Source organism: Vidua macroura, chromosome 16 (assembly GCF_024509145.1).
Source record: "Vidua macroura isolate BioBank_ID:100142 chromosome 16, ASM2450914v1, whole genome shotgun sequence".
Lineage (NCBI taxonomy): Eukaryota > Metazoa > Chordata > Aves > Passeriformes > Viduidae > Vidua > Vidua macroura.
The window spans coordinates 3,997,194-4,022,218 of NC_071586.1; the positions used below are offsets into that span (position 1 = coordinate 3,997,194).

A 25,025-nucleotide genomic window follows, 5' to 3' on the forward strand; every position below is an offset into this window, starting at 1 on the left:
AACAGAGTCAGTGAGGCAAATGCTTCCAGAAAAGTGAAGTTTTCCTTAGGATTTCTCCTTGAATATCCCAGTCAAAGAACTTTGTCTATGTGAGTGGTTTTATGTGCTTTAATTTCAGTATTAAAGTTATGTGCAAAACCACTGTGGTAAGAAGCTGGTAAGTAAGGGTAATATGGGGTTTTTATGGATTTGGAGAAGAGGTTTGTAGACTTCTTTTTTCCTCTTTAGAGATTGTAAAATTATTTTTCTTTTACCACAAATTACTAATATTTGTAACTGATGAAACAGGAAAGGAATATCCCGACAGAATACTGAGCCACTGACATAGCTTTAAGTGGAAATAAAGATGTACATTACTGTCCAGTTTTTATTATGAAACCACCTATTTTTATGTCTACTGTTAACAGAAATTTCAGTGAATAGTATAATGTCCTTAATGGTAGCCAAAATTGCAGCCTGCTGTTGCTTCAACTTTTCAAATTCCTTGATTTATTTCTGTGTTCCTTTTGGCTCAGAGTCAGCCCCCTCCTTCCATTTTATACCATAATCTTTCCTAATTATTACTTTGTAATAAGGCAAGGTTAGTTGGAATAAATCATACATTTGCATTCACATCAGATGCATTTTTAAAGTATAAAGAGTTTTGTTTTGATCTTTGTGAAGATTCACATGATGTATATTGCTATTGAAATTTTGCAGCAAATGTTATATGTGTGCCCAAAAATATTTCTAATTAAGTCTGCAAGTGTAAGAACAAGAGTAAATTCTGTCTGATGTGTTTTTGTTCTTTGCCTTGTTGTGCTTTTACTGACATGAGCAATTGAAATGTGTGTATATATATTGCGTCACATTAGAGTAAGAACTGGATTTGCATATGGTGCTGTGTTATCTTTCATCTTTCAAACCACATCAAGCTTATCAAGTGGTTTATTATTTTAATTTCAGGTTATCACTGTTTATGCTGTGCCTTCTATTCCGAGCAGCTTGGAGAGATTCTGCCCTGCATTGTGGCAACACACTTGATAAAACTTAGAAATAACACAAGTTGCATTTCTAAAGATTATCTTTTTATTTTCCTGTTTCTGTGTAGGTGTGCTTAAACAGTTACTGAGCTGGTAGTTGCCTTCCTTGCAGCAAAATGTTGGCCATGAGATATCCTGCTCGTGGTGTTTATTGAGAGCTCGGTGTGTCAGCCTTTTAAACCCAGGAGCTGCAGGTGCTCCTGGAGCTTTTTATCATGGCTTGGGTTGGGATGTGCTCTGTGATGGAGCAGTTCAGCACCACGCCCCTTCCCAGCCTGGCTCCTGGTCACTGATTCCCTTCCTTGTGGGGAGCTGCACAGGACCCACAGCAGTCAAAGAAAAAGGATTGGTAACTGGTCGTGGTGGTTTTCTGGGGTTCTCTTGCTACCTGAGAAAACAATTGTTAAATCAATTTGTATTTCAAGTTTAAGTGTAGATGCCACTGACCTGGCATTTCTGTGCTTCTGTTGGTGGGTGGAGATTTCCTGGTGTGTGCAGGACGTGAAGCATTGACTTGGATAATAGATTAAATCAATGTTGGATGAAATTTCACCACTGAAAAATGGAAGAATCCAGACCATTTGGAGCTTAATAATGGCTGCTGCTCTGACACTGATCTGCCTGCAGTGACCTTTTGCAGTATGGTTCAGGTGATAAGAAGCTTGAAGTTATTTTTGTTTCCCCTAGAAAATGTTTGAAATGCCAGAGAAGCATTTATGAGATAAACTTGCTCCCGAGTTTCTTCTGAAAACCACTGTCCTCTAGATGTGTTTCTGATTTTCTGCAAAAACAAAACAAATTAATTCAAATGTAATTCCACTCTTTCAGAGCCCAAACAACTTCCACGTGTGTATGGTTACATGACAGGAACAGCATAATGAAGTGTATCAATAGCATTTTAGAATGCAGATGAGTTCCTTATGTCTCAGGGAAGAGCACAAATCAACACACAAAGTGAGCTGTTGGCTTTTTTTCTTGCATGGCAGATCATGAGTTTTGTTGTTCCAACACTTGTGCTGTATTTATTTCTTTTAATTAACATCTGTCATGTTGCTTGGTTTGGCAGTATCAGCTCAAGGGATGAGAGCAGCTCCTGACATTGTGTGTCTGAAGGGGAATGTGAGGAAATTGCTGCATTTGGGGCTGCCACGGCTTGGGGCGCTCATTGCCAGTTCAGAGAGTTCTGAAATCAACATAAAAGTGGGAATGGACCTGTTAGATCCTACCTTAGCATCAGAGGAGACATCTCCTTGCAATTAACCCTTGATGATTTTGCTGCTCACAGTCAGTGATTCAGAATTCCAGAGTTCCTCTATTTAACTGCGCCCCTATTCCATTAATGCAAATAAATATAAATAATGGAATCCATGAATAGCTCACTTATTACAATAACTTCCATTTTGTACTAAGGCAGTAGGGATTTATATAAGGTCATATGAAAATTATTTTCCTTTGCCTTACAGTTAGGCAAAATAGGTGAAGTCCTTGTGAGAATAGTTTCATACCATTGAAATCAAGATGCTCAAAATGTCTCTTATTTCACATTTGCTGTTGCCAGTGGGACTTTCAGATTAGTCCCTTTGATTTTGTTATATGAAATAGGAGGAAGCCTGTTCCAAAGTCCAGGCACTCTTGACCAGCTATTGAAATGTGCTATAAAATACATTTAAGAGGTTTGCAAAGTTGCCCATATTTTAGAGTAAGCCAACTTTATGGTTCTCAGATGAAATTACCTGGGCAGTAAAGTGCTACAGACTTCACTGGTCCCAAACCCACTGATTTTCACCTTACTGCTTCTGTATTAAGGGTAGGCTAGGCTGAAAAGTGAATCAGAATTTGTTTTACAGTAGAAACTATAAAATAATATATATTGTTTTATATTGTTACAGTATGTATTTTCTGTACAGAGCTCGTATAAGACTTGAGGAATTCCTTTAATTTACTCATGTGTTTGCACGGGTTCATGGTCGTGTGCAGCTCCATGACCCCTTTCATGTGCATTGTTAAGGTAATTTTATAGAGGAAAGAGAAAACAAGGAGATTTTCAGAGTAATAGTCTTGTCTTGTACTGAAAGCCATGACCTGTTTCACAATGTGTTAATTAACAAGGTATAAGTACAAAACAATGCCCATTTAGTGGAAAGGACGATTTTAACTTTAACAGTTTAGCAAAGTAATAATGAGTGAGAAACAAAGTACAGTATTTCACATGCTGTACCTTGCTCCACATCCAGCTGGCCTATCAATTATAACCTGGACTCTACAGATGGTGCAATATATCAGAATTAAGTCAGTCACTTAGTTTGTTCCCAATTAAGTGCTAATACTCCCAGTGGAGGATATTACCCTGAGTTTCAGTTAAATGTCTGTCTCTAATGTCCCTTTATGGTCTTCTTGTGGCTCTTTAAAGAGATGCCCTGTCATGTAGGCGAGAACTTTTCCTGCCTTGTTCTTCCAAGTGCTGCCTGCATTGCACTTTGCTGTTATTTGGAAGTGACAGAGAGGATCTGATGTTCCGTGGGGCTGGGAGGAGAGGTGTCATACACAATAATCTCAGGATAAATACGCTGCCACTGCAGTGTGTGTGACTTTACCCCTTACATGTGTACTTACTGTTGCAAAAATGGAATGTTTCAGTGAGAAACAAGCATTGCAGTGTCCAGCCTCATGTTGTGTGGTTTGGAATCCCAATGAACTCCTCTCCTGAGGCTTGCAGGCATTTCAGGGCTTGCTTTTCTCAGTGAATTACTGGACAGGTGACTGGAGCTTGTGTTCTCCTTGCTCCATCTATCCTCTTTTACTTGGTGTTACAAGCCATTGCAGGGCTGCCACCAATAGATTGATATCCAATTCCACTGCACTTCTTTACTCTTTTGGGGTGTTAGTCGTGGCCCAGTTAACGGCTCATTAATTTTCTGACACCTTTCCTGCCTTGTATCTCCATGTCAAGCTGGTGCTGGATTTGGTCCCTTGATCTAATGGACTCGCTGTCTTCCCCTGTTAGTCTTTAAGGTGACCCTTCCCTGGGAGGAAATCCTTTGACAGAAGTTGTTGTCTGAACTGACTCCTGAGATTCCAGGCAATTACATGAGCTTCTGAATATCTTTATTTAGAAGTTTAAAAGACATGTTCTTCCAGTGCTGCTTAAATTACCCTTGTGGATTTGCTGCCATGCTCTGGGAAATCTCTATTGTAGCGTGTTCAGTGAGCTCAGCAGTGCCTGAGATATGCAGAGAAATATAAAATAGTTCCCAGATCCAGAGGGTCTGTGCTGAGGGGTTTCTTGGCAGCCTGCTTTATCGTTTATATCACTATGACCTGGAAAATTTGCCTTCTCTGCTCATTGTCAAAAGCATCTCTTTGATATTTTTAGTGCCACCAGCAATGAAAGTTTGGTAATTTATTAGATTTGCTGAAAATTGTTTAAATGTAATTAACTTTGCTGCTTAATCTATGAGCAGAAAAGAAAAATGGCAAAAATCTGTATTTTTGTGGATGTGAAATATAAAATACTGTTTAGGAAAGAAAGTTTTTGTTTGTAACAAGGTGAAATTATCATTTAGTTCTAGTCCCAGTATTAGACAATGACAGAACATTCTGTACCAAGTGCTAAAATTGATAATGGCTCAGAATGCATATGGATTTCACATGGATCAAAATTCCAGGTGTACTAAACAACTGCAGCTTCACTTTTCAGCAGGATTTGGGGTGTTCTGTAACAGTTTGACTTCTGTGAAGGGGTGGGGTTTTGGTAGGGTGTGGTTTATGTTTTTCTTTGGATTTGGCCACTTAACATTTCAGAAACAGGCCGTGACATAAAATCAGATGCATTGATTTTATTTGCAACAAGACGAACAGCCTCATTCTGAGTTTTCTTATTAAATATCTTTGAAAATAAAACCAAATTATTATGTCCTGCATATGTATAACAATTTTTTATCTGACATCTCTTTTACTTTGCTTGAATTTTGTATTGTGTTGGGCATTTTGTTATTTTTTTTCCCCTCCCCTTAAAAAAGTGAATAGTGTTATGGTCAAGAGTGAAGCTACAGTAGATTCCCATTTTCTTTTTCATAACTCTGTTTTAAAAGATGTGCTGTGTGTCTTTCCAGTGTGCAGTAAGTGAAGTTGCTCCTGACCTGAAGTTTGGGAAATGAACTCATATTTTGCTCACTGAATACAACTAGATTTTTCAGGTTTTGTTTTAATTAATGGACTAAAACCAGTAAAAAATATTATTCAAATCTTTAGCTAAAACATAAACAAGAGGAGAATTGCATGGAAATCAAATGCATGGAACATTTTAGACAGTATTTTTCACTTCTTGAGTGAATTCACATTTTCGGAAACAAAGCTCTGGAGTTAGACTAGGGGGTTAGATTTCACAGGGTTTTTTAAAGAACAGATTTACATGTTGTAAATATAGCCAAATATTTAGAGTATGCTAGCTTCTTATTGTCTATTTTTGCTTTTTATTGAGTGCTCAGGTAGAAATGCGTGGAAATTTGGACTTTTTGTGGAGGGAAGTGGCATTGTAATTAGCTTTCTAATAAAACAGAGTTGTCCTATATGGAAAAAGCAGGAGGTAATGATGAGCTTTGTGCGAGGCACATAATGACTGTTATGAGTCATGTATCTCCTAAGCCTCTGTCTTCAACCTTTCATTGTAAGCAAAATGTATTTTTGCAAATGGTATGGAAAAGACACTGGTAGAATGCTGATAAATAACTTAGCAGTGTCTTGGTTCTATTTGTTTCTGTAGGACATTGCTCAAATTTCTGTGCAAAAGAATGACTTGGCAGAGAAAAGAGGCAAACAAACTTGCTGATAGCTGCTTGCTGCTTAATAGCTAAAATATCAGCAGAGATAATAATTGAAATAAGTGCAATCAGTGCAAATAGAAATAGAGGAATAAAAATAATAGCTGGAAAATAATTGCTCACATGGCTTTATACTTGAAATGTTTTCACCTTGCATCATTTTTATTGGGCTCTGGTAGACCTGACCTTGGATTTCCTGGTTGTACTGCTGAAGGAGCAGATGGAGCCCAGGCTGGGTGTCCCAGTGTTGGAAGTGGCACCAGACATTTATGTTCAGACAGCTGACCCCAGCCTTGCTGCAGTGCAAAGCAACACCTGGAGACAGGAAATGCGGATGGAAAAGCGTGAATGTGACTCGTTTTCAGCTTGGTTAATGTCACTTCAGAACCCTCCCTCTCCAAAGAGTTGCCTGTAAATCCTGCTCACATCCACCTGATGATTTCCATTTACTGCTTCTCTTGTTGCTCTCTCGTTCCAGTTGGACTTGTAGCTTTGCCAGGGGGAATGTAATATACATGTTTCAATAGAGTTCTTGATTTTCCTTTCTAGCAGCAGGGCACTCCTTTAGCAGTGCCACCCTGTGCACCTGAAGCATGCTACAGCTGGAATTTTCAGCTGGAATTTTCTAAGAATACTGGGAGTCACCTGGCTCCTTTTCACTGTCTTTGTCACTATGTTATATCTCAGGTTTAATTGCTTGGAATGGGACAGTAGAGTGAACAGGGCAAGGCTTTTGTGTAGGCAGTGGGAAAGGAGCAGCAAACATCCAAGGGATGTGGAGGATCCGTTTGCAAATCCCCAAGGCCTGCAGAGGATTTGTGGGAGTCTGTAGTTGCCCCCTATTTCTGTGGGGATAATTGAATTTACAGATCCTCTCCTCCTCTGGAGTGCTGAGGCACAAGGCAGTGTGGGCAGGCTGGAGGGGACTGGGTTGGGTACTGAGCACAACCCTCTGGAGATGAGTGATTCTGCAGCCGAAGGGGAATCAGATGGATCTGGCATCAGCAAGGGAGGAAGAAGATTGGAATCTGTAGCTTCCCTGAAAGACAACTGAAGTTGAGGGGAAAGGACAGGGGGGAAAAATGTTCTGGTATCTTATTTTTAATTTTAATAGTAACTTGCAATGAAGCACTAAAAGGTACATGGAGGATATGGTAACTGAAATATAATTTATGAGCATTGACTGTACTTCATTAGTCTATGTTTCCTCTGCTAAAATTCCATTTATTAATTCTTTGCAAGTGGCCAGTAGATTTGAGGTGACTCAGTTACTTTGAAACTCGTGATGATTTAACAGTTGTAAATCATGTGACTTCCCAGACTCTTTCCCCTTTATTAATGCTATGGAGATGAAGGAAGTCTTGAGCAGTTGTAGATAATCAAAACATGGAAATATGTAAGGTACAATTTGGAAAAATAATTACTTATGTGTTGTTGATATTGTAGTGCAAAAAGGTAATAGCTTAAGCATAAAAATACTTACAGAAAATTAAACTGTTGAAAAATTTAGCTTTATGCAGCATAAGGCTCAATTAAAATGGTTTAAAATGTAAATATGCAAGTCTTAGCAATATACATGGAAAATGTAAATTCTTAAGTTTTGGTATATACTACAGTTAGTACTAAAAAATTCTAGATTATAATAATTGGGAATAATCAATTAGAAGGACCTGTAAAATTGCTGTGAAGTAGTTTTTAGAATTTTTTTTTTAACATTCTCTAAAACCTGAAAACCAGAAGGACTAGAAATAGGGAAACCCTTACCCTGAAAATGCAGCTTGAACGATTCTACCTAATGGATTTTAATTGAAAACTCTGATCTGTTGCATTTATGTATTGGAATATAATGGACAAAAAAAGGGGAAGGAATGCAAAAGCTTTGCTGCTGCGGGTCCTTAGAAGAGGCTAAGCCGTACAAGGAGAACGGACTTATTTGTAAAAAACCTCCCTGTTCCGAGCCTTTTCTCCTGCAGGAGGGGAGGGCAGTGACTCGTTCCGTGCCCATGTGGGGATCCCTGTGCCATGCAGGCTCCTTTGGAAGTGTGTGTAATGCCATGAGCGGGGTTGGGGCAGGGCCCTCATCCATCTTCTGATAAACGGCGCGGAGCGCGGGCGGCGATAACGCGGCTGCTAACCGCGTCAGCCGGATGGCTGCTTACCCCTGACTAATGGCTGGCCTGGAGACAGAAGGTGTATTTCTTCCTCCCAAGGAACCTCTGATAAGATTAGAAATGTCCTTCACGGCCGCCGCTTTGTCCTTTAGCCACCCGCCCTCCCCAGCCAGGCCTGCTGATTACAATGGGGCCATCGAAGATGTTCTCCAGAGGGCTGAAGGGAGAGGAGCTCCTGACAATGGCACCAACAAGAAGGGTCTGCCAGTGCTTATTTTCAGCAAATCTGCAACAGGTGAACCACGGCTGAAGCAGCACCCGTGTAGTGTTCTGTATTTCAAACATATTTCATTAAAAAACAAACAAGAGAAACCTTAGTAAGAATTTTCTGTGGTTCTGGGACATATAAAGTGATGGAAGTTGGTTTGAGGCAAGCTTTCTATTGTACTTTGATGAATTTTCTTTCCCCTCCCTCCCCTGCTGTGTGCAGAAACGCCCCCAGTGTGAGCCCTTTGGTGTGTGCTGCATCAACAGGAGAGAAAATGGATGAGGATTTTTCAAACTGTGAATTCTGTGAGCAGTAATTATCCTCATTCTTGTCTAATGAAGATATTTAATAACTAAGGGTGACAGTTGTCCTTAATTTTCAGCCTTGCTCTTGAGTGAGGAGCACATGGGTGTTACTGTTAGTAGTAGTATTACTCCTCATGATCTTCCTTAGAGGAGATCCTCATGTTGCTGTGCACCTTTAAAATCTCATATTCACCTGCTCCCATCGTCCCGGCATTAACACTTGAATAAGAATTCTTTTGTAGGACTTAAGGAAGGCTAAATTATTGCTCTTGCCCTTTTTGGGCCCTCTTGGAGGTGTGTCTGGAATATGATGTCCCACTGGGCCTTCCAGAGCCAGAAGGGTTTGGGTGGAGGCTGGAGCAGGTCGTGTCCCAGCAGAGATGTTGGGCACTGCTGTCAGACACTCCCAAAGCGGGTGGAGAGGATGCAGGGGCAGGGAGGGTCCTCTCAGGGGGGCACAGCTAAGGAACAACAAGCACTGGTTGCAGGCAGCACGGGGGAAATGCTCCTTGGAAATGGGAGAGAGGAGGAGGAGCAGGAATCTCTTCACAGTGATTCCAGAGACACTGGGGGCTTCCCATACCTGAAGGTACTGAGAGCGTGACCAGACAGGGCATGAGAAAACCTAGCTCATTGTAAAAGTAGGTCCAGCTTGAGCAAGAGCTGCAGTTGGAGCTCATTGACCTCCAGAGGCCTGTCCTTCTGACCCCAATTATTCTGCAGCTCTGTTTGTCCTGGAAGGGTTTGCAAATACACACATGGGCCTGTGTATTTATTTTAGTAGGAAGGCTGAGCTGCTGAGCCCATTTTGCTACTTGAAAGTTGTAGAAAAAGCAGTAAAAGTGATGGTGTTACAAGTAGTGTGAGTCATTTTTATTATTCAAGTATTTACCCTGGTTATTTCCATCCCATTCAGAATGAAGCTCTAAACTGACTGTGTTTCAGTGGCAGCTGGTTGTTTACTTTTCAATTTGTGATGCATTTTTAATGATTCAAAAAAATAAAACCAAGTATTTGCGTATGAGGCATACTTACTTGATAAGCAGAATTAATAACCTGAAATAAATAGGGTCATATTAAAAATGCAGCCCTTATAGTGATTGTTCCTTCCAAGATTAATCACAACCTTTTATTTCTATTCATCTTCTAGTCAAACACTCCTCTGGACAGCAGCTGCTAAGCTTCTTCATTCTGTTTTCCGTGTTTTCTGTTCTTACTTTTCAGACCCTTTGGGAAGAAACAGTGCCTGGGTGAAGAAAAATGTATCTTTTAGCAAACCCATGGCCATCTATTTATTATTGTGAGATTGTGAGAAAGATACTTTTGCAATGGTAATTTCCATGATGGAGATGTTTATGCCTCAGTTACAGTTCATTCTCTATGTGCCCTCCAGAGCTATTAAATTAAATTGTCTTTCAGGTGTTGGACAGAGGCAACCCCCTAAACCTGTTTTATTACAAAAGAATGCTTAGGATTTTTTCTGCATCCTGAATTTAAAAAGAGGCTGAGAGGAGGCAGAGGGGCATGAGTTGATCAGTGCAGGGGATGATGTGAAGTGTGTGAAAGCCCAGGTTGAGAAGCAGAGTTGGGTTCTTCTGCCAGTAGAAGGACTCTTCACAAGGTCTGTTCTCTCATCCTTGGGGCTGGATTTGATCTTTTTTAGTGTGCTAAAATATTCCTCTTCTGTTTGGCCGTGTCAGGCAATTGCTCTTTTTTTCTCTCAAAAGATTGTTTCTACTTGCTTTGAGAGGGAAGAAAAAAATCAGTGACCAATACTACTTTCATTCCCAAAATTCACAGTTCCCTGCTGAAACCATCAACACCTCCTGAAATTCTGAATGGAAAAGCATTGCCTCATTTTCTTGTTTGCAATGAAGTGAGGATTATAGTAATAGTGTAAGTATTAGACTGCACGAATTACATAATGAATGTAAAACAAAACTAGATTTGGTGAGGCAAAAAGGGATTTAAACAGCTGCTTGAAGTGTAAACAGATGATCCTGGGAAATCACTAGGAAATAGCATATAGTACTAATAATGCCAGTGTTATTATTTTTACTTTCCTGACATGTCAGCATGTTGTTTGCAGTATTTTTTCATAAAAATAGAATTTATTCAAGCAATTTACCCTTAATGTGTGTAGTACAAATAGTTTAGATTGTGCTTATATATCATATTAACAATATTTGATTTGTGCTTTCTTCACAAATTGGAATAATTGATTTTTCTGTGGTTCTCATTTTGCACTTAGGCTGGTGCTTTCAGTTCCCATTTTAGGGGCTGTGCTTTGAAAAAGCTGATTTCTCATAAATTTATTCTCTTTTATAAGATGGCCTAGGTACCATATTCCTTTTTTAGGAATTGCTTGACTCTCTTTTGGAGCCAATTAATGTCTTAAAAGTTTCAGCTTCCTCCAAAAGAGCACTAAGTGTCCTTCCCCTTCCTCAGAACACAAACCTTCCACTCTTGACCTCAGGTGCCACTCACTATGGGTTCTTCCTGGTTTAATTCTCTTCCTTCTTGATTCCACTTTGTCCCAGTGATTGTGACAAAAAGTCTCTGGAGATGATCATCAAAAGTTTCCAAGCACCTGCTGCTTGTAAGGGAACCTCTGTGTGTGCAGAACCCTTATCTTGATTCTTCTATTCTTTTATTTAACTTCCCCATCTTAATTTATCCACTGGCAAAATTTATTTGAATGTGTTCATTAATTCCTGCTTTGGTGTTTTTGAGGTGCCTTGAGACTGTGCATGTCAGTGCCACCACACACCCTTTTTCCTTATTTGTCGGAACCCAAGGTGTCCCTCAGACACTCTTGGATGTTCCGGGCCCAGGGCAGAAGCCTCTGAGACCCTGGCAGGCGGCCAGGGACCCCTGTGGTCTTGAGTCTGACCCATGGAACAATTTACCAACCTTGCAGGAAGAACAAGAAATCACAAAAGTTTAGATATTATAATAGAAGTAGTCACAAAGTGAAAGGTAGGATTTTTGAGTGCTGTACAGGGGGGTTTTAGGCCTTGTACAGAGGGGTCTGAGTTTTGTACATGGGGGTCAGAGGTTCTAAGATGGAGGGATTTGGGCGTGCCCTGTCCTCCTTCTTTCTTCTTCCTATTCCCCATGTTCTTGGTGGTGTTGGCACTCACAGATTGGTTTAGAGTAGAAAGTCACTGTTCAACATAGGTAATAGGCATTGGGGAAAAACTATAAACACCTAATACGTAATGTGTGATATAAAAGATGGCACCAGCCCCTCGAGAGACAGAGACAGACAGAGACAGAGACAGAGACAGGGACAGAGACAGAGACAGAGAAGAAGACGAAGAGAGACGCAGAGAGAGACGCAGAGGGAGAAGGAGTCAGGGACAATGCCAGGGAGTCTGTGTGCCTTGAGATAACGTGCAATAAACTGCCTTGAGACCAGACGACTGAAGACTACTGAGCCTTTCTTTGAAGGCACGGGTTGGAGGAGAGACTTTACCACCACCCGGAGTCACCCCAATCTGGGGGAAGGCTCCGGCACTTATTTTCCTGACTCAGACACAGCCTCTACATTTATTTTCTGATGTTCCTAGACTAGGAACAGCTAGGGTTAGTGATAGGCTTTTAAAGGTTTCTGAAATTATTAAAAATGCTTATTAAGACTTACATCTCCATATAGAATGTTTCAAGTGGGACTCTTTAGGTATACACTGCCTTGATTTTATTTAGTTTCATTTTCTTGTTGATTGAGGTAGACATCTAAAAATACAACAAAATCAATAAACAAATAAAAATTAGGCCTTTAAAAATTTTTGTTTAATATAAGGACAGTTCTTTGGCTGCAAAGATGTAGACATCCTCAGCTAGAACTGCATGTGGGTGTTTTGCATCTTTATGTACATGCAATTGAATTTACTGTATCATTCAGATATTTGTGTTCTTGTTGGGAGCAATAAATTTTGAGAAGCAAAAAAATATTTAGAAAAGCTTCATAGCTTTGTGAAGACTGCTTCCAACATTTTAGAAAAGAAATATTGAAAGCTACTGATAGCTGAATACCTGGGCAGGTGTGTGATTTTGCACCAAGGAGATGCCTTCATGATTCAGTTTTGTTTATTTATTATAGATAGTTATTTATATTTATATATGAATATTTATCGAGTTATAATTATTAATATGTATAAATGTTTAATTTTATTTATTATTTGTATTATAAAGATGGAGGACGTTGGGTTTGGTGTGCTGAAGAGTGGTAAATCTGAGTTAGATCAACTTTCTAAATCTCTTGGGATTAAAGCTTTTGGGGAAGAGATCCATGAATGTGTTCTAAATCTATTGATTCACAGTAGAAAGGGACAATTTAAACTCAGAAGTCACCAAGTGAACTTTCCATTAAGTTGGGGAGCCTGTGGACACAGCTCATTGGATCTTTATGAAGTAGAAAATGTGATGCAGACCACACTGGCTTTCTCTTAGAGGAAATCATGCATTTAACCATGGAGCAAAATACCGTAGCCAATTACATGAACACACACCTATTTTACACGTGGCTGATCTTCTGAGCAAAAAGTATTAACAATGTGCATGCTATCTTGTTTTAGGGGACTATTTACTTTTAAGTCAGTGATATGGGACAAAGTTTAGAGAAAAAAATGATTAATATATGATTTATATCAAAGTTTTCTAAATGGAAAGCAGCCTTGCATAGAAATGTGTGAGTGCTCTTCATCTGACATCAGCAAAGACTAATTATAACCCTGCTAGATGTTAATGTGCCATGTTGTAGCCCTTGTATAAATGCTAACATCTGAAACTGCATGTAGAAAAGAAAGAAAAATGTTCAGTATTGAAGTCAACTTCTTAAAACTGTGTCTTCAAAATGAATTTGACTTTATTAGAGGATATAAAAGTAAGTGCTGATTTATAACTCAGCTTTTTTCTCTTTAGAGTATGAGGCTATGTAAAAATCTTTACTTTCAAAACATCTGTTCTTAAATGTAACAGGGTGATCTTTCTATTAGCGTTAGATATTTACAGTGGAACATCTTGTTTAATGTTGCTAAGACTTGTGAATTGATCTGTTTTTTATATATCTAATAGTTGTATCCCCATGCACATGTCCACAGACATTTAGAAAATGCCTTTCTGCAGTTTAGTCACAGCAGTAACTTCCTCACTGTCAGGAAGCTAAGTAGCACATTGAAAGCTGATAGAAAAGTTGAGACCTAAATTTTTGCAATAGAATATCAGGGTATAGTTGAATCTGTAAATTCCTGATTTATTTGCCAGTCCTCATGCCTTTGTCCAGGCTCTGGGCACTTTGAATGGCAGAAATTATTTTCTTTTCCACATCTTTTTGCCTTTACATTAAAACTGGGAGGAAGGAAAATGCTTACAGTGTAATTTGAATAACGCAAACACTTTTCAGCAGTACTTTTGACTTATTCCATTGCTGAAAATAAATGAGAAGCTGAGAAATTACAAGCTCGATCAAGATGGGTTGTTGTGTCTGTTGGCACACATTGTGCCTATTGGTATATGAAGATTAATGTGTTGCATGCCAGCATGTCCTTCCCTATGCAAAATATTCTGAGAGTGTTGAGGAGATTGGTGCAAGAATTATGCAGAGAACACCAAAGCTAAGTGAAAGTAAATTAAGCATCCCCATCTGGCTTTACTTCCTTGCAAATGGCCCCAGCTCTGGGTTCCAATAGCAGTGACTGTTCATTCTAGCTCTGATTTACAGGGCAGATTTCTGAAGCTCTGCTGTGTGCTCCATTAGTCACGATTTCTCCTGTTAAGATTGCTGGATGATGAGGATGTGTGCACTGAGGGAATGACAGAACTTTGCACTGAAAGTACCCAAGATATTCTTAAAATGTGATATCAGCCTGGAAGTACTGCCTCTGATTTCAGTGGATGCACACACTTCCCTTTTTCCTGCCACCTCACCAACGCTGTGGCTCATAAGAAAGCAGCTGGAGAGACTTCTGGTCCATATTCCAAAATGCCAGGGTAAGGATTAGTCCAGCTAGCAGCTCTCTCACAAGGTTTGCTATAAATACTTGCATCAAGAGTGCTGGAATTTCAATTTTCGTATGATGGTTGGTATTAAGTGAAGGTTTAATATTGATGGGTGTTACTATGCAATCTCAAAGGATAGAAATAAGGATTTTATTGGTTTTAATACCTTCACTCTGTGTTCAGCTTTAGAAGTATAAGGGCAAGTAGTCAATAGTAGAAGTAGGCTAGAAAATACAAATTCATATCCATTTCATTTCAGGAGACAGATGGTATAAATCTATTTAGATTACATTCAGGTTTTATTAGAGAAAGGTGCAAAGATCCAGCATTCTCCACAGTCTTGTCATGTGTACTTAGCTAGGTGTCAAGGATTTTAGATTTCAATCTAATCTTTCTTAGCAGCATCCTTGGTTTCCTCAGGCAGATCACTTGATTGCAGTGTCACAATTCTGTGCCTGTGACAGAGGAATCAGTGCCACTTCACCTCCCCAGGCAGGGCTATCTCAAATTCCAAATTCCTGATGTGCTGGCACTGGGACTGTGATCCTGGTTAGAGCCTCTCGGGGGTTGATAAAATACAAATGCTAATAATCTTGATGAAAGGCTGTGTGGGGCATGCCACGAGGTTTAAGTGGATTTTTACTGATCAGATTATACTCAGAATTGTTGTCATGGATAGTGTAAATTAACAAATAATAAATACAGGGTGATACTGAGAAAGAATAATGCAGGAAAAAGCTTTGTTGCAGAACAAAAAAGTAATAATAGCAAGTCTTGTATGAAAGCTACATAGAACAGAAATGAAAGTGCAGCCAGTTGTGCTCTATGAAATATGAGTGTGGATTACTGGGTTCCTTTCATGCCACGCTGAGGGCACGGTAAAAATTCTTGTTTCTGGCCTACTGTAGCCTGTTCACCCCAAAGTGGGTGGAAAAGATGAAAACTGATTCTCCACAGTCTGTGTTTTATAGCTTCACTATTTTTTCTCCTGCTTTGAGCTGCAGACTGACTCGTCTTTCTTCTTTTTATTTTTTTTTATTGCCTGCAAAATGTGAAACAGATTTGTTTAGAGAGGCAGACAGGGTTCTCTTGTGTTTCTTGCTTCTGCTCTGGGTGGCTGGGCACTGAGCTTAGATGACTAAGCCATTGTGACTTGGGTCTTTCCATCCTTCTGTCCTTCCTTCCTTCCTAGAAAGCTGAAAAATATGACCTTTTCCTTGAGCTTTATGTGTGACTTAAATGCCATTGCTGAAGCTCTGGAAAACTTGGGGATAAACTTTAAAGCCAGTTTTGTATCCAAATTCCTTCTTTACGATGCATAAATTTTTGGATACTGAATGTGTTGAAGGATGCTTAATAAAGGAACGAAATAGCAGCCTACAGCTAAACTCAGCTTTCTGAGCATGAAAGTAGAACCTTATTCCAAAAATAGGGAGCAACTATTGCTCAACAAAGTGAGTAGTGCCCACGTACACTGAGCAGTGCAAAGGCTCCAGCTGGGTGGTTTCGAGCTGAGGAGACTCTGGTACTGAAAGGTGCTCAGCCCATCTCCTGAGAGGTAGGTCTGCATGTGCATTCCTTGGGTTTGCCTGGAGCTCTGAAACAGAACAGCTTCAGCCAGGATTCCAGGTGAAAAACTGCCCCTGACAGGAGTCAAACATTTTGGTACCAGCCAGAGGGAATAATTAGACTTATTTGCATATTGAACAGCAGCCAGGGAGTTCTGATGGTTCTCAGAGAAGTGCTTCAATTTCCTAAGCTTGGTATAGAAAAAATAAATAATTTTTTGTTTGTTTGGGTGGAGGAGTGGTGTTTTCTGGTGGGTGGTTTGTTTTTTTTTATAGCTTTTAATTTCTTTTTTCTGAAATGCTGAAATTATGTTCATGTGTGATGAAGTTGATATCATTGCAGAACTCGGTATCATTCGGTTGTGATTCCATAGAACTTCTGCTGCTGATAGAATAGTGTCTGGATTCTTTCTTCTCATACCTTCAAAATCTTCAGAGACACTGTTTTATGCATATTCATTCTTATAGGAAATGGTAGTGCTAAAGTTTACTAGTAAAATCCATCTTCAGCACAGTTGTTTATCAGATCTATGCATTCATTAATAAAGAGTCCCTGCTGTTGTTGGCTCCAGTACAACTTAATTAATTACTATTTGAAATATGGATGTGGTAAATGATCCAACTTAGTGAAACAGGAGAGCAGCTGTTACCTTGTTTTATGTTTGAAGTCACTGGCTTTTCTCCTTATTTGTGTGTGTCATCCCCTTTTTCATCTTATGACAATAATTCCATAAATTTTGGACTCAGATTCATCTGTAAACCCTGCCCCCTGTTTTGTTTTCCCACTGTGTCATCTTGTTCTCCTCTGTACTCCCCATTTTATCATCTCATGTTGCTCCATCCATTCCTGTCTGTCCCTCTTTTCTCTGCCATAGATTTTCAGAATCCTGGTTTCTCTTTTTTTTCTGGTTCCTTTCTTCAGCTGTTCTGCGTTCCTGAGAGCCAAGTAAGTTGTTTCCTGCTCTGCTGGAGAAACTGCTGCTTTTGCCACTTTTCCTCGAGATGTATCTCCTGGTGACATATGCCTAAGTGCTTTCTCAAAACAACCTTATGGAATTCATTAGAAGTTCTTCCTAAATGTTTCCATTTCCCCTGCAGCTGTTTTCTCTGGTCACTTACTGAACTCGATTAATTTTTGCTCCTCTGTCTACTTATTCTTCCTTTTCTTACTTTTATTTTCTTTTTGCTGTCTAGAAGAGACACTGAGAGCTGCTGTTTACTAACACCTCAGATGGCTGCAGGGTTCCCTGTCAGCATTTCTGTGCAGTGCAGTGCTGGGGAAAGGGAAGGGACACATTTCAGTCCTGAAATAATCGGGTCCATCCTCGCTGTCTTTGCCATGGCTATCCTGGCACTGCAGGCTGTCTTCTCTCACTTCATTTCTTTTCTGCTGAGGAGTTTTTTGGAGAGCTTTCTCAGTGAAGCTCTCTGGGTTTGTTAAGCCTTGCTCTGAGCAGGGGGGATGGACTGTGATCTCCAGAGGCCCCTTTCAACCTCAGCCATTCCTGAGATGCTCTGAACGAGGAGAGAAACAGGAATTGGAGAGCAAAGGAATGAGTGTACTGAACACTGTGTCCATGGAAAGAAACACCATGCAGAGCTAACAAATGCCACAGCAGAAGCAATTTCACCTGCTTGTCTCAGCACAGATGTAAATCCCAATTGTAAAGTTTCAGAGAAACTGAAACAGCCAGGGGATAAATAATATTTGACTTTATTCTGAAATAAAGGCAAACAAGAGTAGTATTCTAAATAATTTATTTGTTCTGTTAGCTGTGTGCTGTAGCATTTGAAACGTGCTCTGGCAATGTAGTTTTAATTATTTTAAGGGCAGGACTAAAATAAAAGAATATGTGCAGAAATGTAAGCACAATTTGATTCTTTGCTGTAGCTCTTAGTTATCGAGGTTCAGTGTTTAATTTGTTCCAAAAGGTTTAATTATTTCAGAATGGAATAGTTAGGGAGGATCTGGGAGTGTTTGTAGTAGGTAGAGCTACAGAGACCCCTAGAAATAGTCTTCAGTGGTTTATGCTTTTATAAATATGGGATGAAGAAAATTTTATGTTCTCCACTTTGGAGGCTAAAACCAGGAGGGTTTAATGAGGAAAAAACATTTTTATTGAATAATTGAAACAAAGGAGAGCATGAGGTAGAGAAAATACTACAAACAACATAAATGTAGAGCTTTCTTTTTAAGGAGTGTGATTTTCTTAGACTACCATTATAGAATCAGACATGTACTTTAAAAAGCATGCAAGTCTCGAAGCTATTTCCTTTTTGAAAAGGGATGTTGGATTACCAAAAAAAAAAAAAAGACTTTATTTTCTTCATAGAAGTAGATGGAAGTCCCTTTATTTCATTTATATTCAATTCTCATTATCCTGGGACACAGAGTAAGGGCTGTGTGAAACGAGTAGGAGAAAGAATAAAGACAGAATTTTTCATTGTCCAAAAAAGTGGTTTTTTCCCTATCCATAGGAACTAAGAAAGCCCTTGTGCTTAGAGGAATGAATAATGATTTATCAGTCTTGAAACATACAGAACTGAGTAAGTTCATGGAAAGGTTGTCTGTTGGGTTCAGTTTGCTTAATGGAAAGATGCATAAAGGAATGATATCAATCTCTGTTTTTTCCTGTAGCTGTTTGAGGTTAGCTATTTAAAGGAATTGTATGAAGTTTTAAAAAGGCAAAGTATATAATGTGTTATTAACAAGTATTGCTCATTATTATGCCTTACACTAAGTGTCCCCCTACTAATTGCTGTCCTAGTAACTTTTTTTTATGCCTTCCTGCTGCCCCTTTTTATGCCCCTGCTGCCCCTCTTCCTATGTTTTGTCACTTTACTACTAAAAGCACCAGATTCAAAATTATGCATGCCTGAGCTATAAATGTTTATCAAATCTAAGCATTCCCACAGAGCAGTACCCGTTCCCCAGTCTCTTCCGTGTTTGGTTTGTTTGTTTGGTTGGTTTTTGTGTGTGTTTTTTTTTTTTCCCCACAGACTTTTAATTTCTTCTGTTTTTTGCACTGTGAGCATGATGTGAAAGGCTCCCAGCTCCACATCCACGGATTGGTGCCACAGGTGCCTGAGCCACCCCTGAGCCCTCTGAGAGTGGGGTGGGCAGAGCTTTTTTCCTTTCCTTCCTTTTAAATGCCTCTCAGCAGTATCCAGTATAATCTATATTCTATAAATAAAATTTTCCAGGTGCTGAGGATAGACTGAAACAGCTGCAGGGTCTTTCCTCGAGCCCTTTTGTGCAGGTTGGAATAATCTTGGGCAGCTTCCAGTCAGCTGGGAGCTCCCCAGACTGGCAGATGACAGGGAGGGGTTACAGCTGAACATCCCAGCTCCTCCAGAGCTCTGGGGTGAATCCATCAGGCCCTATGGACTGCTGAACGTGTTTGTTTACTTCCTTTAATAGAAATTTCCCTCAAGGTGTTTTGTGAGCCAAGAATTGTCCTGATTCATGGTGTGATAAACAAATGAAGCTCAGGAGGTGCCTGGGTGCCAGAGAGCAGTGTTCACCTCCAGGATTGCTGTTCATTTGCCTCCTGTACTGATGACATGACAGTTTTAATCTCACTTGAAATCAAATGTGAGCTCTAACTGCAGTTCAAGTAATGGGAGAGTAACCCCAGATTTTCTCTGCCTCTTGTGATCTGCTTTGTGCAGGTTTTAGCAGTTCTGCTCTTTCCAAATGGCTTTGTTCCAGTCTGACTGGGGCAGGTGAAGCCATGGCTCTGTCACAGGGCTGTAAGATAATACACAAGGGCTTTTTTTGGGGTTTTGGTTGCTGTGACTGAGGCTCTTGGAGGTCTTTGGCAGAGATGATCACTCTGATACCCAAGTCCTCAGCATGGTGCATTTGCATTGCTGGTTTCACAGATCCATATTCCCTGCCAGTCAAAATGAATTCTCCCATTGAAAAGAAGCACCAAAGTGATGTCAGGATACTTTGTTCAGCTATCCATGGATCTGTTTCTGCATGGAAAAACCAGGGGAATCAGGAGCAGAGATGACACAGCTGTATCAGTGTATTTTGATCAGTGTTTGAAGTGTTTCCAGATGAAGTGAGGAGGTGCAGGCAGTGCCTTGTGCATGGCTGTGATTATCAGCAGGGTAACAAAGGCAGTTCATGATCATTATCTGCTACAGTGCAGGCAGTGGGATGGGTGGTACATCACAGTAGGGTTTGTGCATGACCAAAAAGTGAGAAAAGCCTGTTCTTACAGGGTACCCCAAGATCCCTGGGCAGGGTGCTCAGCTTTGTAGGCTCACAGGCTCCCCAGGCCTAAGAAAGAATTATCTCAATGTTTTGCTATACTTTCTGATTTTTCTTGCCCTACGCCATGGCAGGCAGCAAACCACTGTTATGATATTGAATATTTCCCAAAATAGGACCAAAACCTGTACAACATTTTGTATGGCAACATTTTCATGTGTCTGTTAGAAATCCCTTCAGAACAGGTAAAACTGTATTGCACAAGGCTTTTAAAGAATGCAAGCATGGCTTTGGGAGACTGGCACAGACATTTCTCAAAGCCTTGGCTGGTTCTTAATACAGCACTTAAAGCTTTTATTTTTCTTAAGATGGGGAAAAAAGTATGTTTTGAAACACAGTTTTTCATGGTCTGTATTAGCATTTATTTTTGTCTCTATTCACATCAAAACTTAAAATCCCAGAGAGCACAAATTTGCATTCTTGTTGTGGTCTCAGTTGAGAAGTTAAACATTATTGCAGGTAAATTCCTCCCCTGTCCAGGAGTTAGTCTCTCTGGTCAGAGTGGAGATATTTCACTGTGTCAGGGGGCATTAGTTTTATGGATGAAAGGAGGTTTGGTGTTGAGAATTAGAGACTTTGTTGAAAACAAATGTTCCACGGCTGACTAACGAGGGGAAAAAAGTGGGAAAGGAAGAATATTCCAATATAAATTCATGATGCAAAATGAAATTTAGTGATCTGGGTACTTGTGGCTAAAGCAGGGAGATTTCTTCTGCCTGGAATATTTATGGAGTGCCACTGGACTGCATTTATTTTGCAAAGCCTTGGAAGTGGCACATGGCATCATGGATTGCCTGACATAACCAAACCTCTCAGACTAGAATGCAGTTGTAACAGAAAGTGGTTATAGGAAAAGTTTGTGAATTTCCAAATGGGTCTAACAAAGATGTTACTTATGTGTGCTGGGATGAACCAGCACAGTGGTTTCTATGGAGCACAGTGAACTCACATTTCAAGAGTTTCAAAATTTTTTTTTTAATGAAGTGCTTTAAAATCTCTATAATAGGAAAAGACTTCAAAGAGGAAAGATTTAAAAAGAAAAGTAAATAAAAAGGAAATAATATAATTAAGGTTTGACCCTGTAAATTGCTAACCTTCAAAGCTAATGCTGGAGAAGCACAATATTATTAGCAATAAAAAGAATTTGCTTTGCCCTTTTAAAATTACCATAAACCGATTGACTGAAATGGAATGATGTTAATATTTAAGAAGTAGGACACTAGATTCTATTATCTCAGAAACTCTGTCACCTGGTACACTCTGTAGTCCTGTTATCTAATTATTGTCCTTAAATTGCATTAGTGTGCCAGCAATTTGTCTGCTGTTGGAAAAGTAATTGACATTTGAGTTACTGCTTCATATTTGGGAGACTCACTAGGTGGTTCCAAAGAGCCCTCTTCTGTCAAAGCAGATTAGCTTAATTTTACCTAAAAGAAAAGGGAAAGTCTGCATTTTTGAGTATGCCATTTACACAGCGCTCTTGTAATTTGGTATTAAAATTCAGGTTATGTATCACAGCTGATTGCCAAGAAAGAAGAGAGGGGGGAAAAGTGGCAAATTAATAAATGACATTTTTTTGCCTTCAATTTCCCTTCAGTGCAGTCTGGTTCTTCAGGGAGTGTGCAAGAGGAGTCTGCTGGTGGGAAGGGGCAAAGCAAATTCTGCGATGTGTGCAGGGAATGTCTGATCCTTGGGCTCTGCTCTCCAGGGCTTTGCTCACTGCATGGGCACAGCCCAGGGCCGGGGCACCCACAGCACCGTTCCCATGCCTTTGGGAAGGGATGAGAAGCTCCACTTCACCTGCAGAATCCTGACCTTCTGTAGGAATTTCAGTTTCCTCTTAGTGCTTGGAGGAAGAGCGCTTCCTAAATCCTTTTTATACAATTTCTTTGATGAAAATTTAAAGGATAGTTGTAATTCCATGTAGCCTGGGAAGGGGAGGAGCAGCCTCTATTCCACCTTGTATGAATGTAGTGTCCACAAAGGTTTGGTTTCATGACTGTGCAATCCAAAGCCTGAAACTTTCCAGACAAATGTAATTTGGGATCTAAAGTTGATTAGAGATGCATGATTACAAAATGTGCATAATAGTTTATGTGACAACTGGAATTAAATTTAAAATATATTTGAAATTAACATGAGGAATGTAGCTGTCTGGTAGTGGTGATAATTTTGCTAATATAATTTGTTTAGAGATTTTCAGTTCATGTTTAAAAACAAGACAATCTTAAATCTCTTCAAAATATTATTTTTTCTGCAGGGCTGTTGCATAAACCAAAGTGCATTGCCTGAACTTATAAGATTGTATCAGTGCAATCCAAATGAAGCATTTGGGAATGTTGCCTCAAACTGGAAACGTCACCTGAATTTCTCTTGAAAATAACTTTAAAAAAAGATTTAAAGCACTGGTTAAACATCTCTAGAAGACTCTCTTGAAATGTCTCTAAAATATTTCATTTTCTATTGACAGGAATCAGGATTGTCTCTCTGCTCTTGATGGTTTACATAAATACTTGTGGTTTTTCAATCATTATTATGAAATTAAGGCCTCTTGCAAACCATGTGAATTGGTGGACTGTTTTGCAGAAAACACACTTTATCTCTTTCATCTCAAAAAACACCAAAAAATTAGAAAAAAGGGTAGAAAAATGTAAGCTTGATTAAATCATCAAAGTATCAAAAGGCTGCTGCAATCCTTTGTGGTAGCTTAATTCTTCATTTGCAAAAGTAGGTTTCAAATCCAACCATTTTGCCCAAGAAGTATTTGAAAAGAAAGGAAGCTTTGAAAAAAATACTCGAGTTGATTCTGCAGGCCAAGGTGGTGAGGGAGCAAAAGCTGGTGGAGTGAGAAAGGCAACATCTATGGCAAAGCAATCCTGAAAGCTAAGTGTTCCAGAGGAACAACTGATGCCTGTGCACTGTGCTTCACGTGAATAATGTGCTGCTGCAATTGGAGGGTCTGCCGAGCACAGCCTGCCCATTTCTGGACTGTTTTTTCTTTATCTGAAATGGCCCTGGTGTTATTACTTCCCAGAAAATTAATAGGGTATTGATAACGCTTGGCATTTCTGCATTTTTATAAATTTGATGCTGTCATAATGTGAGGAAGAACGAGGGCACTCTCCACCTGATCAGAGGGAAGCTGGCTCTGTTTTCCAGGCTGTCAGGACTGTACCTGGGGGGGGACAGGTGAGGTGACACCTGGGGTGACACTGGCACAGCACTCTGAGCCCCCCGAGCCAAATGTGAGCATTATTTCACTTTAAAATTCTAATGGTGCCAGTAATGAGGCAACTCTACTATTAAACCAGGGAAAGAAAAATAACCTTTCCTCCCTGAAGAAGTATGTGTTGGAAAGGTCAGAGCTGCTCGTGGAGGCAGCAAGGGGCTTGGTGGCAATAATGGGAATGCAAAGTTCTTGAAATGCACTAAAAGTGGAAGTGTTCAGCAGGACAAAGGACACTGCAGAAGGAACTGTAATTTCCTAGATTTAGGATTCTTGCTTACAACACTGTTAGTTAGGTAAGGCCAGGCTTTTAAAGAGCTCGGGAGCAGAATTTTATATTCTCAACCTACACAGCAGCTGCTAGATGTTCAAAATAGCTCAGCTCCTCACAGCTCCTGTTCTGCAAGGCACCGAGCTCTGAGCAAAGTCTGGCTCTGGTTTGGGTGCCAAAATGAGATCTGAACTCTCATGAAAACCTGACTCTCATGAGAATCTGTGAGAGCACTGACTCCATGGGAAAAAAGGAATAAAATAAAAATCCATCAACTGGATATGAAAATTAGTTATAGCAGTATATTTATTTCATAGTAATTAACTTCTTGGCATGATTGTCATAGTACTCTGATAACCATAACCTTGTTCTCTGAATAGTTGGTAAAGGTACATATACTAAAAATAAGAGGTGAACTCTCATTAATGGCCCTCTTCTTTACATTCTCTGGTGTCTTTTTTTTTTTTAAGGCACACAGAGCAATGATCATATGGACTTTTCCTGTAAAGTTTAATTCAGACAGGGACAACTGCATGTAGAATGTATATTTAATGCAAGTATGATGCCAACAATAGATGCAAACAATTCTAATCTAGAGAAATACTTCTTGAAGTCTGTTGTCTCCCTTGCCTTCTAAATAGAAAAAGAATTGAATTTCAGTAGATGAGAAGAGGGAAATTTGCTCTAACATTGCCTAGAGGGAATGTGAAAGAAAGGGAACTGCTAGAAAAACTTTTGTCTTCACACTGTTAAAATAATTCAAATATAAAATGTTACACCAGTGTTTTTTTTCTGGAGTGGAGCTGGTTTCCAGTGATGTGGGGATTCAAATCTATGTTTAACAACATGGATAACTGGGTAACACCAGAAAGGGAAAGCAGTTGCTGGATCTAGAGAGATCTCTAAAATGTGCTTCACACATATATAAGAATGCTGTCTTACAATACAGATTTAACTTTTCCTTCTTTCCAAAGGTAGTCTCTGCAGCATTTTTGTAAACTTTTCTGTGGCATCATTCCCTTAGAGATAATGGTTTCCAGTGACCTGTGTGGTACAAAGAGAGAAAAAAGACTTGCCATGAATGTTAGATTTCACAATTCCCAGTCTGTGTAATTCTGTACTTTGTCTGACAACCAGCAGTGCCACCAA

General features: G+C 39.7%; 1 protein-coding gene across 3 annotated transcripts in view; it reads left to right on the top strand.

Moving 5' to 3' along the window:
- The window catches only part of RBFOX1 (RNA binding fox-1 homolog 1), a 1,011,377-nt gene that overhangs the window by 296,078 nt on the left and 690,274 nt on the right, over positions 1–25,025 (top strand). Inside the window, exon 1 of one of the 3 annotated variants that reach the window (XM_053991720.1) lies at positions 16,069–16,087. The exons of the other annotated variants lie outside the window; for them this stretch is intronic. The gene's annotated coding sequence lies outside the window, so the exon portion shown is untranslated. Of the gene's footprint in view, positions 1–16,068; positions 16,088–25,025 lie in introns of those variants that run through there. 3 annotated transcript variants of the gene reach the window in all.